The 15,793-nt window shown below is 27.9% G+C and overlaps 2 long non-coding RNA genes across 3 annotated transcripts; one reads left to right on the forward strand and one right to left on the reverse strand.

The window, feature by feature from the left end:
* Positions 1–1,429: 1,429 nt before the first annotated feature.
* On the forward strand, positions 1,430–4,469 carry LOC136079776 (uncharacterized). The gene is made up of 5 exons (XR_010638211.1): positions 1,430–1,816; positions 1,937–2,313; positions 2,515–2,611; positions 2,807–2,914; positions 4,274–4,469. It is a non-coding gene; the product is annotated as an uncharacterized LOC136079776 (long non-coding RNA).
* Positions 4,470–5,841: 1,372 nt separating this feature from the next.
* LOC136079777 (uncharacterized) lies at positions 5,842–9,621 on the reverse strand. 2 transcript variants are annotated; one of them, XR_010638213.1, is made up of 5 exons: positions 8,474–9,621; positions 8,119–8,353; positions 7,685–7,781; positions 7,381–7,489; positions 5,842–6,033 (listed from the first exon to the last, which is right to left on the reverse strand). It is a non-coding gene; the product is annotated as an uncharacterized LOC136079777 (long non-coding RNA). The 2 variants fall into 2 exon arrangements; XR_010638212.1 differs by having other exon boundaries at positions 7,977–8,353; positions 8,474–9,620.
* Between the last annotated feature and the right edge of the window lie 6,172 nt (positions 9,622–15,793).

Consider the following 15,793-nt stretch of genomic DNA (forward strand, 5'->3'; position numbering starts at 1 on the left):
TGACTTTCTCTGAATGTTCTTTATGTGATCTGTATCACTTTTTCTAAACGCATTTAGCATAAACTTTGAAACTGGCAATCCAAGTACTTGTATTATTGGTGTTAAACCACATTTACCATCATTAAATTCAATAACGGCAGAGCAAACACCTATTTCAAGAAGTTTTCTAGATACGAAAATCTCCGTATGACATTTTTTCCACACCATACTGTTTAAGCATTCGTTTCTATTTTGAGTTTGGCCATGCAAACATTTTAACAACAACGAATCTTTTGTTAAGTCATGCCAAACTGGAATTAATAAATTTTTAATTGCAATCGGAAGGCTCAAGTTTTTTTTATAGGTTTTGTTACCTGTTATTTTGTCAGCCTGCCATAAACACAAGCTATCTTTTTTGCGTGGACAAACCCAGTCGGCATAACTAGTATTGTAAATACTCGGAGTATTGATCACGTATAACATACCGCCATTGATACCAGAAAAATGCGCATTTAGTTTTAAGTTTCGAACTCGAGTTCAATACCACTTATTTATCAAAAATACGTATTTATAATATTTGATCAAAATTGGATATGATATCGCATCCAATTTTGATCAAATATTAACAAAAAATGGAAAAACGAAAATCTTTGCTTTTAAAGCGCATGCTTAATCTGAAATTGCGTAAACAAAATCTAAATTAAAAAGGTCTCTCTCGAGAAATTTAGTAAATTATCTCTAGTACAGTTACAGTGCTTTATTGCACTAAAAGAGTTACTAAAACTTTATCATAAAAATATTTATTACTACTTTTAAATTTATTAATTTAGTTTAATGAAGTCCTAAATTAATATAGTTCAAATATATTTTAAATCCTATCATTTCATACCTTGCTTATGTTGATTATTATTTTATTGACATTTCTGTTATGCTATTATCTTTTTTTGTTCTGTTTTAGAAAATTTAGAAAAATAAGTTAAAATTTTGAGCCAACACTGACATTTTAATTGTTGCTAAACGTTAAATTTTGTTATTAGGATTGCAGTTCTTTTATCTGTTTTTTTGTTCTTTATTCAATAAGTATTTGACTTAAATTAAATATGATTATAATTTGATATTTTATTACGAGATATATGTCTTTATATATAAATTAATATGAATCTTTTTAGATTTTTTAATGTTATTTTTAAATTTTTTGTTCACGCAATTCAATTTATATATGTTTATAGTTTGCATATTTGTTTATATTATGTTCAAAATTAAAACGTTTTTGATAAATATATGTATGTGGTAATATGTGTTATATAATTGTTTTCTAAATGTATTTTTAAAGTAGTATAAAATGTATCTATTGTGTATATAAATATTATAAGAGGTGTTTATATATGTTTCATAAATTTAAATAAATATATTGTGTTTAATAGTTAGTATATATGTTTATATTATGTTGTTTCCATGTTTTCAAAGTTTAAGTAAAGTCTTTGATTAGAAAAGATCACAATTTGTAAGATTCTTTTACATTCATTTATTCAGTTATAGTAATAGTAAGATTACTGGTAATATGTTTAATGGTAATAGTTAAATTGAAATAGATAGTATTAGGCTCAACGAAGTTATTAATGTAAATGCTTTTGCATTTACATTAATAACTTCGTTGAGCCTACTTGCAGGCAACTTGAAAATAGTAGTCAAATGAAAAAAAATAGATCTAGGCAGGATGAAATTAATAATTGTTGAAATGCTAGAAATGTTGCTCGGCTAGCAGAAAACTTGACAGAATTCAGTGTCAAGCAGTGTTAATGTCTGTTAATTTGGTTTTACTTTAGAACAAAGCAAAGTATGAGTTTAACTATTTATAGGATCAATTAACACTTTTAAATTTAAATAATTTTAATTTTTTTATAATTTTTAACATAGTTATGTTCTTTTTTTCATTTTTAGTTTGTCTTCCCTTTAGTTTGTCTTCCCTTTGTCGTACGACGATGTACCAACATGAATTGTTTTCTAAAAGCTAACATGAAATAACAATATTTAACAACTACTACTCTCTTATCATGACATCTTATCTCTATCTGATATTTTGATTTGCGATTCATATATGATGTTTTTCTTTATATTTACTTATCCATTACATTTTTTCATTTCAGATTTATCATATGATGGATTTATGCGATATAAAAGAACGAATATATGTAAATCTTTATGAATTTTTTAAAAACATCTTCTAATAATTAGTCCAGTCAACGTTCAAACTTCAATTTTGCATATGTCATCTTTAAGTAGTTTCTAGGCTTTTCTAAATGTGTTTCTTATTCACATGGTTTTGCAAGCAAGGTATGCAAGCAAATTTGAGCTGAAATTTTTTTTTTTTAGCCTCTAAGGAGAATTGGTGTTACACTTTTTTAAATTTAATTTGTTTAAATATAGTAGTTTTAACAAATAAATGTTTGTTTGTTCTTTGTTTTTTTACTTATTTGTTTTCAGATTCTTAAAAACTTGGCAACTTATCTAAGTAAGTTTTTTTTTTCTTTTTAGTGCAATTGGAAAGAGCTGAAAGTTATTTTTTAGAGCAATTGAAAAGAACTGAAGTGTTTTTTAGTTACTTCACACGGTATAACTGATCCTGATTTGAGTAAGTTTACTATTTTGTTTTATTTTATATTGGATTTATTTGATATTTGATATATGTTATATTTGATATATATTTTATGTATTTAACATGGAAAACTGACTGTAATTTGTTGACACAAAAGTTTATAAACATAAATCTGCCTATATTTCAGTATATTTTATATTTCTCTGTATCTTTATAAATATTCTTTCTTAGAAAAAATAACAGACTGGAAAAAATAAATAAATTCGTTGAAAGTAGTTGAAAAAAATGATGATGTATTTCCATATTTCATTGTGTAAAGTGTAATACCACTTTTTAAAGGTATGTGAATAGATATATATAAGGTTGCCAGATGTCCCGATTTTACGAAGGAGAACTAAGTAAAAAAAATATTTTTACATATTTGGCGCAGAATTCTCCTTCGTAAAATCGGGACATCTGGCAACCCTAGATATATAGGGGAACATGGGGCAAGATGACAACTGTTTCGAAAAACGCCTGTATCTTAGTCTCTCCCAAAAATTAAAACTTACCTTTAGCTGGTGATGTAGCGATGTAATAAATCAAGTCAAACAAGGATAAAAAGTTTTTTTCTCAATGTTGGAAAAACTTTTTTAATACTTAGCTTTTGTCACAAAAATAATATTTAAAAAGAAACCATTGATAAATCTAGTAAAATTAATCTACTTCCCTTTCAGCTAAAGTCAACTGTTATATTTAGTTTTAAGAGATAACTGTAGGTCGTCATCTTGTTCCATTCGTCATCTTGCCCCATTTGTCATTTTACCCCATGTTCCCCTATATATATATATATATATATATATATATATATATATATATATATATATATATATATATATATATATATATATATATATATATATATATATATATATATATATATATATTTAAATAATTAATTTAGAGTAAAATATATTGATTGACATTGCTTCATTTTTTTATACAAGATTGTGCATTTATTATTTTTGTGCATTAAGGTAAAAATAATTTTATGCGTTTTAGTCTAGATTCTTTTTTAATTAAAAATCATTGATGTAAATTAATGTTGTTTAATATTTTTAATAAACGACTAATGTATGTAAACATATAAAAAGATATGGATTTGAATAAATCTTTAGTTTAAATAAAGTCTTTGATTAGAAAAGATCATAATTTGTAAGATTCATTACGTTCATTTATTCAGTTGCAGCAATAGTAAGATTACTGGTAATATGTTTAATGATAATAGTTAAATTGAAATAGATAGTATTAGGCTCAACGAAGTTATTAATGTAAATGCTTATAGGCAACTTGAAAATAGTAGTCAAATGAAAAAAATAGATCATTTCTAAGAAATATTTTACGATTTGCTTGCTATTTTATGGTATAATTGTTTAAATTGTTTAACTATAATTGTCCCTCGATTGTTCAAATATTGTAAAAAAATAAAATCTTTTCAGTTCAAGTATTTAAGTTAATATAATATTTTATTAAGTTGTGGTATTATTTGCCAGTGTTACTACATTGTATTGTCTAGCCTTTTTATAATCTTTTTTAATTATACTGTAGTTACAGAATATATACTTTCTGTTATTATTATCCTAATTCTACTAACAATAAAATGCAAATAGTACTTTTGTAATTAAAAATTGTAATTTTTTTTTTAATTTCATTTTTTAGGTATTTGCAGGCTTTACTTGACTTTCCGTTTCTGGTACCTGTGTTGTGACAGACTTTAAAAAGAACTCAACTGATGTTAATGCGGTCTTCGTCGTTAACTATAAGCAATGACGTTGCTGATAGGGAGTCAAAGTTAAAATATTTATAGATAAATTTGTATTTAATTTTTTAGATAATATATCAAGTTATTAATGTGTTTTTATTGTTATTAAAGATTTAATAACTCATAACCCGTATTACGGGTTGCTTACTGCTAGTCATTATCATTATGTTATGAATTCATATTAGTTAATAAAATTGTATTGAATATTTTCTGGTTATCGTGTTTTATACGTGTTCAAATGTGAGTTTGATACTCAATAGGCGTCGTATTGTATACCTGTCTTTATACGCATCTGATGTCTATTTTTAATGCGCGTTTGACACGATAAAATGGCTAACAAATATTCGTAAATAATGCATATTCTGGAAAGTTTTAAATGCGCATGTAATACCAGGGAAATATCGTATTGAATATTCTCTGGTTATCGTGTTTTATACGTGTTTACAAGAGTTTCAAATGCGAGTTTGATACTCAGTAGGCGTCGTATTGTATACCCGTCTTTATACGCATCTAATGCGTATTTCTAATGCGTATTCGACACGATAAAATGGCTAACATACATACCACATCGATACGTATTTAAAAGAGTTTCTAATGCGCATTTATAACTAAATTTGCCGACTGGGAAACTGATGATGAACAATTTCATTAACAAAGTTTGTATTGAGAAACAATGTTGCCCATATAGATTTTTTTATTAAATAAATGTTACCAATATTTTGCCTAACAGCCCGACCAAAATAATTGTGAAGAGTATTAATAGCTTTTTCACTGAGTATACTTTTTTTTTTTTTTTTTTAAACATCTTCGCTTCCAACAAGGCTGCAAGTAGCCACTGATTAATGTTGGAAGTTACTGAGAGAGAAAAGATGAAGATTGTAGAGCAAGATAACGATTGACAGACGACTTAAAAGATTGCAAATTATATCCCAGTCGGCAAATTTAGTTATAAATGCGCATTAGAAACTCTTTTAAATACGTATCGATGTGGTATGTATGTTAGCCATTTTATCGTGTCGAATACGCATTAGAAATACGCATTAGATGCGTATAAAGACGGGTATACAATACGACGCCTACTGAGTATCAAACTCGCATTTGAAACTCTTGTAAACACGTATAAAACACGATAACCAGAGAATATTCAATACGATATTTCCCTGGTATTACATGCGCATTTAAAACTTTCCAGAATACGCATTATTTACGAATATTTGTTAGCCATTTTATCGTGTCAAACGCGCATTAAAAATAGACATCAGATGCGTATAAAGACAGGTATACAATACGACGCCTATTGAGTATCAAACTCACATTTGAACACGTATAAAACACGATAACCAGAAAATATTCAATACAATTTTATTAACTAATATGAATTCATAACATAATGATAATGACTAGCAGTAAGCAACCCGTAATACGGGTTAGGAGTTATTAAATCTTTAATAACAATAAAAACACATTAATAACTTGATATATTATCTAAAAAATTTAATACAAATTTATCTATAAATATTTTAACTTTGACTCCCTATCAGCAACGTCATTGCTTATAGTTAACGACGAAGACCGCATTAACATCAGTTGAGTTCTTTTTAAAATCTGTCACAACACAGGTACCAGAAACGGAAAGTCAAGTAAAGCCTGCAAATACCTAAAAAATGAAATTAAAAAAAAAATTACAATTTTTAATTACAAAAGTACTATTTGCATTTTATTGTTAGTAGAATTAGGATAATAATAACAGAAAGTATATATTCTGTAACTACAGTATAATTAAAAAAGATTATAAAAAGGCTAGACAATACAATGTAGTAACACTGGCAAATAATACCACAACTTAATAAAATATTTTATTAACTTAAATACTTGGACTGAAAAGATTTTATTTATTACAATATTTGAACAATCGAGGGACAATTATAGTTAAACAATTTAAACAATTATACCATAAAATAGCAAGCAAATCGTAAAATATTTCTTAGAAATGATCTATTTTTTTCATTTGACTACTATTTTCAAGTTGCCTATAAGCATTTACATTAATAACTTCGTTGAGCCTAATACTATCTATTTCAATTTAACTATTATCATTAAACATATTACCAGTAATCTTACTATTGCTGCAACTGAATAAATGAACGTAAAAGAATCTTACAAATTGTGATCTTTTCTAATCAAAGACTTTATTTAAACTAAAGATTTATTGAAATCCATATCTTTTTATATGTTTACATACATTAGTCGTTTATTAAAAATATTAAACAACATTAATTTACATCAATGATTTTTAATTAAAAAAGAATCTAGACTAAAATGCACAAAATTATTTTTACCTTAATGCACAAAATCTTGTATAAAAAAATGAAGCAATGTCAATCAATATATTTTACTCTAAATTAATTATTTAAATATATATATATATATATATATATATATATATATATATATATATATATATATATATATATATATATATATATATATATATATATATATATAGGGGAACATGGGGTAAAATGACGAATGGGGCAAAATGACAAATGGGGCAAGATGACGAATGGAACAAGATGACGACCTACAGTTATCTCTTAAGCAAAACTAAATATAACAGTTGACTTTAGCTGAAAGGGAAGTAGATTAATTTTACTAGATTTATCAATGGTTTCTTTTTAAATATTATTTTTGTGACGAAAGCTAAGTATTAAAAAAGTTTTTCCGACATTGAGAAAAAAACTTTTTATCCTTGTTTGACTTGATTTATTACATCGCTACATCACCAGCTAAAGGTAAGTTTTAATTTTTGGGAGAGACTAAGATACAGGCGTTTTTCGAAACAGTTGTCATCTTGCCCCATGTTCCCCTATATGTCTAGGGTTGCCAGATGTCCCGATTTTACGAAGGAGAATTCTGCGCCAAATATGTAAAAATATTTTTTTTACTTAGTTCTCCTTCGTAAAATCGGGACATCTGGCAACCCTATATATATCTATTCACATACCTTTAAAAAGTGGTATTACACTTTACACAATGAAATATGGAAAAACATCATCATTTTTTCAACTACTTTCAAAAGGAATTTATTTATTTTTTCTAGTCTGTTATTTTTTCTAAGAAAGAATATTTATATAGATACAGAGAAATATAAAATATACTGAAAGATTGGCAGATTTATGTTTATAAACTTTTGTGTCAACAAATTACAGTCAGTTTTCCATGTTAAATACATAAAATATATATCTAATATAACATAAACCAAATCTCAAATAAATCCAATATAAAATAAAACAAAATAGTAAACTTACTCAAATCAGGATCAGTTATACCGTGTGAAGTAACTAAACAACACTTCAGTTCTTTTCAATTGCTCTAAAAAATAACTTTCAGCTCTTTCCAATTGCACTAAAAAGAAAAAAAAAACTTACTTAGATAAGTTGCCAAGTTCTTAAGAAAACAAATAAGTAAAAAAACAAAGAACAAACAAACATTTATTTGTTAAAACTACTATATTTAAACAAATTAAATTTAAAAAAGTGTAACACCAATTCTCCTTAAAGGCTAAAAAAAAAAATTTTCAGCTCAAATTTGCTTGCATACCTTGCTTGCAAAACCATGTGAATAAGAAACACATTTAGAAAAGCCTAGAAACTACTTAAAGATGACATATGCAAAATTGAAGTTTGAACGTTGACTGGACTAATTATTAGAAGATGTTTTTAAAAAATTCATAAAGATTTACATATATTTGTTCTTTTATATTGCATAAATCCATCATATGATAAATCTGAAATGAAAAAATGTAATGGATAAGTAAATATAAAGAAAAACATCATATATGAATCGCAAATCAAAATATCAGATAGAGATAAGATGTCATGATAAGAGAGTAGTAGTTGTTAAATATTGTTATTTCATGTTAGCTTTTAGAAAACAATTCATGTTGGTACATCGTCGTACGACAAAGGGAAGACAAACTAGAGAGAAGACAAACTAAAAATGAAAAAAAGAACATAACTATGTTAAAAATTATAAAAAAATTAAAATTATTTAAATTTAAAAGTGTTAATTGATACTATAAATAGTTAAACTCATACTTTGCTTTGTTCTAAAGTAAAACCAAATTAACAGACATTAACACTGCTTGACACTGAATTCTGTCAAGTTTTCTGCTAGCCGAGCAACATTTCTAGCATTTCAACAATTATTAATTTCATCCTGCCTAGATCTATTTTTTTTCATTTGACTACTATTTTAAAGTTGCCTGCAAGTAGGCTCAACGAAGTTATTAATGTAAATGCAAAAGCATTTACATTAATAACTTCGTTGAGCCTAATACTATCTATTTCAATTTAACTATTACCATTAAACATATTACCAGTAATCTTACTATTACTATAACTGAATAAATGAATGTAAAAGAATCTTACAAATTGTGATCTTTTCTAATCAAAGACTTTACTTAAACTTTGAAAACATGGAAACAACATAATATAAACATATATACTAACTATTAAACACAATATATTTATTTAAATTTATGAAACATATATAAACACCTCTTATAATATTTATATACACAATAGATACATTTTATACTACTTTAAAAATACATTTAGAAAACAATTATATAACACATATTACCACATACATATATTTATCAAAAACGTTTTAATTTTGAACATAATATAAACAAATATGCAAACTATAAACATATATAAATTGAATTGCGTGAACAAAAAATTTAAAAATAACATTAAAAAATCTAAAAAGATTCATATTAATTTATATATAAAGACATATATCTCGTAATAAAATATATCATATTTAATTTAAGTCAAATACTTATTGAATAAAGAACAAAAAAACAGATAAAAGAACTGCAATCCTAATAACAAAATTTAACGTTTAGCAACAATTAAAATGTCAGTGTTGGCTCAAAATTTTAACTTATTTTTCTAAATTTTCTAAAACAGAACAAAAAAAGATAATAGCATAACAGAAATGTCAATAAAATAATAATCAACATAAGCAAGGTATGAAATGATAGGATTTAAAATATATTTGAACTATATTAATTTAGGACTTCATTAAACTAAATTAATAAATTTAAAAGTAGTAATAAATATTTTTATGATAAAGTTTTAGTAACTCTTTTAGTGCAATAAAGCACTGTAACTGTACTAGAGATAATTTACTAAATTTCTCGAGAGAGACCTTTTTAATTTAGATTTTGTTTTCGCAATTTTAGATTAAGCATGCGCTTTAAAAGCAAAGATTTTCGTTTTTCCATTTTTTGTTAATATTTGATCAAAATTGGGTTCGATATCATATCCAATTTTGATCAAATATTATAAATACGTATTTTTGATAAATAAGTGGTATTGAACTCGAGTTCGAAACTTAAAACTAAATGCGCATTTTTCTGGTATCAATGGCGGTATGTTATACGTGATCAATACTCCGAGTATTTACAATACTAGTTATGCCGACTGGGATGAGTCAGGAAAGCAAGATGAAGGAAGCGAATTCCAAAAGAGCTGATGTTCGAGGAAAAAAACTAGATAAATAAGCGTTTTTGGAGCACTTAGGAACAGTCACAGAAAAAGGATGACACTTAATTGAATGACGAGTAACACGAGAATGAATTATAGTATATGGCACAAGAGACGCTAGCTCTTTAGAGCAGTGCCCATTATAGTATTTGTAGAAAAGAGAAAGAGAAGCAACATTACGACGATGTGATAATGGTTGGAGGTTGGCTGCATAAGCAGGTCCAACTATGTTTACAACGCGTTTTTGCACCTTGTCTAAAAGATAAAGGGCATCATTAGAGGATCCGCCCCAAATATGGCAACAATATTCCATACAAGGCCGGATTTGAGATTTATAGAGATAGAGAATAGAATCCGAAGTAAGAAAGTGATGAGTTCGATAAAGAGATGCAACCTTAGCAGATGCTAATTTTGCAACTGATTTGATATATGGTTTCCAAGAAAGATTGGAAGTAAGAGTTAATCCTAGAAGATGAACCTATTCCTGAGACACCTTTTCCATTAGATAACTTTTTATTCTTATGAGTTATACAAATATTTCTGCAACTAGTACCTACGCGTTTTTGAATGTGTCTAATACATACCAGCTTGGTAATTAAAATCTCTCCATAAGGTTTAGGTAATTGTACTTGATTAAATGATGTAGTGTCGCCATCACCAATCTATTCGGTATACATAAGATTATTTTCAGATATGGAACGAGAAAATATTTTAACAGCCCCAATAGCTTCCATGGAACCAGAGCTACCTGCATGATTTGCCTGGCAAACATGATTGAGTTTCCAATTCACATATTGAGGAGATTGTTTTTTATGCTTCCACATCGCACAACTATGACACATTTTTGAAAGGACGTCATAGTCTAAACACTTTCCGTTATTAGTTGAAATGATAGAGACAATACCATTTAGCGAGGTGTGTCCTCTCTTCTGCCATGAACCGTTAACAGAAACTGTACAGGTCATTGTTTCATCACTTTTCTGTTCTCTTAGTTTTGCTGTTTCCATGGCGGCTTTAGTCATAGATGCTTTACAAACACTAGTATATATACCATGCAAAATATTAATAATACTATTATACGCTTTTAAAGAAATAGGTGGTGGCATATTTAATTATGATGTAAAAGATTTAATGGCTCTAAGTCCTCGAACGATTTCTCTAAATGCTATCACCATTTGAACATTGGTTGCAAATATTTTAATGCTACTATATTTAGTGACATTGTTTTTGTTTTGAACATAAGAGATACTCTTTGAAATTTTAAAAGTTTGATGCCATCTACAAGAACTTGAGGCACATGATAGTTTTAGTTCTAAACAAAATCCTTGTCGCTTAATTTCATTATTTTCAACTTCAATATTATTTCCACAGTCAGAGCAACTAGCTATCTCTTCAACTAAAGGTTTCAATAAACCAAAGTTAATAATAATGTTATAATCATCTTTGTCTTCAAGAATTATTGGGTTGAATTTTATTTTTCCTGAACTAGAGTTACTTGCTGATTGTAAAGAACCAGGTGCAAAGTTTTGTTTATTTGTTAAATGATCTTCTCTTTTTTGTGTGTACTAGTTACAAGCAAATGATCTCTTTTTATTTCTAGAATGTGTTCTTGGCATATTGTTTATTCAACGTTGTCAATAAAAAAGTGTAATAATAACACATAAACAAAGTATGGATTTGCTTGCATTACAAGTCTAAAACTAAACTAAATTGTAATTTCAAAGTATGACTAATAACTTTAACTTAAAAAGCAGCTAAAGAATTTATCATCGTCAAAATCTGATCATTAATATAACTTTAAAACCAAGTCAGAGGATGGTTGCTAAGGGCGTTGTTATGTCAGAAAAAATAACTAGTCTTAAAAAAGGTGCTTATTTCACTATTTTTTTTGAAAATATTGAAAAAATAACTTTAAAAATGCATTCCTTGTAAAATTTTACGTCTAATATGATAATAATAATTTTTTTCAAAAATTCAATAAATTAAGGGTATGTACCACCTTAAGGTGGTACATACCCTTAATTTATTGTATTTGATCCACCAATACTAATTAATGATAATTATCACCAATAATAAGTTTAATAATAATATTTTCTAAACAGTATAACTTCTAATTTGAAACTTCCAATCATGTTAAATTAACACAAAAATACTTTTTATTAACTTTTTATTAAAATTTCTTTTTTTTTTACCACAATGATTTTAAGAATTAAAAATAAAAAATTAAATAACATGCACTTCCGTGGTGCTCTGTGATAAAACCGTTAGATCTTTTTGGGGCACCTAAAAAAAAAAAAAAGTTAAAAATGCGCGTTAATAATGTGTTAAGTGACGTTGCTAATTGATTTAGAGTAAAGGTCATAAAACAGAAAGAAATCGGTAAAAAAAAAATAAAGAGATGCTTTAGGGCTTTAAAATCAGAGTTCGAAAATTCATATAATATTAGTGGTAAGTGGTAAATAATTGGCTATAAAAATAAAGTTTGATTTTCCCGTTTAAAATACAAAATTGAAAAAATACAACTTTAAAAATTAAACCTTTTATTCCATTTAGAAATGTGGTTTTGTTATATAAATTTAAAGAAACGATAAATGAGAAGATAAATTAACTTTCCTAAATTAAATTTTATCTGGAAAGAGTTTTTTTCTGAGGAAGAGTTTATTTTACGAAATTAAATAGTGCAGCCATTAGTATGTCATAATAGAGTATTAAATTAATTTTTTTTCCTGCTCAGTTAAAAGCTTAACTTTTTTGGACATTCCTACATCAATAATAAAAATTAAAATATCATATTTATTAATTTTGTTTTTTTTGTTTTAGGAATTCGATGACGACAACTTTTTAATGACGGTTTTGTATTTTTTAAATCTTGGCTTAACTCTTAAGCAAAATCCAGTGGCTGCAGGGCCGTCCCGAACGGGAAGTGTCAGGGGTATCCCACCCTCCACAGCCCTACCCCTAAGGCCATTATATGCATTTTAGTTGGCAAATTTCAAAGGATTATTTGCAAATGTCAAATAACAAAGATATATTTTTTTTTTTGCTATCTCTAGTTGGAAAAAAACGTGTAATAAAATCTTCTCCCTCCCCCTACATTAGAGAACTCTTTGGGACGGCCCTGAGTGGCTGACATGCAGATTATAAGCTACTATGAAGGAGAAAAATATCTTCTATGCATTGGAAGTGTTGTGGTTGCCCCCAAAAAATGGTTGTTGGTATTATACACGCCTAAAAAATTTTTTTTCATGTATTTAACCTAAAGTACCCTTCTGGTTCAAGATCATTTTGAGGAGTGTTGGTAGTCCATAACTTAATATAGTTGCTATAGAAAACGTTTGCTAAAGGAAACGTTTACCTTTTAACGTTGTTTCATGAGTTACTAGGCTTTGACAGAGCGCGTTCTCAAAATGCACGCGGTGAAGTGATTGGAGAAAGATCTCTTAAGGGGGTACCCGCCTCTGATTTTAAATCTGAGCATTTTTTCAAAAAATGATTAATGGTAACATGCTTATATTAAATTGAGAATAATGGACTAACTTTTTTTTTGAAAATCAATATTGTTGCCATGGTAAATACAAAATACCCCTAAAATGACTAAAAAATGACTTTACACCGGCCAAAATACAAAGAAATTGAGTCATTTCCACCTTTCCATACTGAACCATAGTGTTGTTATAAGGCAGGTTTATGATATGAGTGGAACAGATTTTTCATAACTTTTTCTCATCACCGACAACCGAAGTTTAAGGTCAAACTTTTTATCATTTTATTGACCCATAACTTTTTTTTTTAATTTAAATAAAATCCATTCCATTCATATCATAGAGTATAATATGGACAACACTTAATGAAAATTTCATTAAAAAATATCATACCGTTCTCCAAATATATTGGCCGGCGTCCACAAATTGCTATTCTGAGAAAAACTCGATTAAAGTAAAAACATTAAATACAGTAATATTTTATTCATAAAATAGGTAAAAATGATAATCCAAATTATCAAAATCCACCAGGAATAAACAAGTCACCATCTTTTTATATTATTTTATCATTTTTTTCAACTTTTTGGCACGTAAAAATTCCCGTCTTGACTTATTATCAGGGTTTTATCGATATTCAGCATTTCTTTCATTATTTAATACTTTGCATCCTGCAATCATATGAAAGCCTGGTTCCATGTTCAGTTCTTTAAAAATATTAAATGATGCTTTTGCTCCAATATTAAAGTAAGCAACAGCATCATATACACCAATTTCTAATTGGGTAAGCGAGAGAAATGTTTGTTTTGGTATACGATCCCAAATCATTCTATTAAACGATTCATTAGCATTTTGTGTTTTGCCGTACAAACGTTTTTGTAACTCACTGTCTTTACTCAACTCTTTAAATATATATCTTACACCCATAATAACGTCCATTGGTAAACCCGGCCCTGGCTTATATGTTGTTGTTTTATTTATTCTATCAGCATTGTATTTGCACCAACTGCCTGAACCAGTAGGGCAGTGTGGAAAAGGTAAACTATTATTTTTCGATGAAGCCACATTAAATAGCGATGCTAACACTCCTGCCTTCATTTCCTTTAGGTAACCTACATTTTGTCTGATTGCAACTCCAACAAAATTTTGTAAGCGATCGATTGTCGCATCTGTGAGACGCCTTTTACCACAAAGGCCTTTTTCTCTTTTCTTTAAATTCCGCAGCCGTGCTCCAACTCTCTTTTGATAATGTCCAACGCATTCCAGTTTCTCAACTTCTATATCAGGGTATGTATTTTTAACATTCATGTAACTTTTACTGTCTCCATCACCTAAATATTGATTATATCTTAACTGGCGATTATCAATAGAACGCTGAAAAACACGTTTTGCTCCTTCTGGCTCCATACCACCAGCAGAACCTTGGTAATTATACTTACAACATGGGAATTTTTCCATTGTGCATAAGCGTTTGGATTAGACTTTTGAAGGTCTTGATTAATAAAACCACCTTTACAATATCTAGACATGACTTCAACATCTAACACTTTGCCACTAACAGTAAAGATAACAGAAAAGACTCCATTCAGCGATGAATATCCTCGTTTGTGCCATGTACCATCGCAAGATACACAAATATCAGTTGGTGTCAAAGACGTTTTTTGCAATTTATTTGCAGCATTTATCATTGATTGTTCTGCTACAGTTTTAACAGCTGTTGCAATTATTTTCAGTAGTTTTTGAAAGTTGTTTTTGGTCAGAGGCTTAGGCAAATTCATAAAAGTGCAAAACTTTTTTTTGCCTGCATATCCATGGCCCAATAGTCGCATGCAATAAATTATTCGCTTATTAATATCAAATCCTTTTTTATTATTATCATTGATAGAGGTGTAAAACTGATAAAGATAGTTGCAATCTTTTTTTTGACACTTAAGATATAACAAGGAAGATAAACCATGTCGTTTATTATATCTCTCAACTAATGAGAGAGTGGAACTACCACATTCTGGACACAGAAATGAACTAAAAACAGAAACCAAAACAGCAACATCAATGATACGATAACCAGATATACAAGGTTTCAAAACAAGTGTATTTTCTAAGTCTTCAACTTTTCGAGACGAAGCTGACAAATTAAGTGAGTTTTCATTATTTTGTTCCAAAACACAAGTGCTGTTAGCAGCATTTAAATCAATTGTTGGCAACTCAATACTAACATTATCAGAAACACTTTCAATGTTCACAGATTTCCCATATATCTTTTCCTTTTACGGTGAGTTTGTGTACATTGCTTCACTCGACAACCTTTTCCCATTTTCACAAACAAAACTAAGCTGATAAAATAACACTATAACTGATTTAAATTGTTGTACTTGATGTAGCA

The sequence above is a fragment of the Hydra vulgaris genome, chromosome 04 (genome assembly GCF_038396675.1).
Source record: "Hydra vulgaris chromosome 04, alternate assembly HydraT2T_AEP".
In the NCBI taxonomy this organism is placed as follows: Eukaryota; Metazoa; Cnidaria; class Hydrozoa; order Anthoathecata; family Hydridae; genus Hydra; species Hydra vulgaris.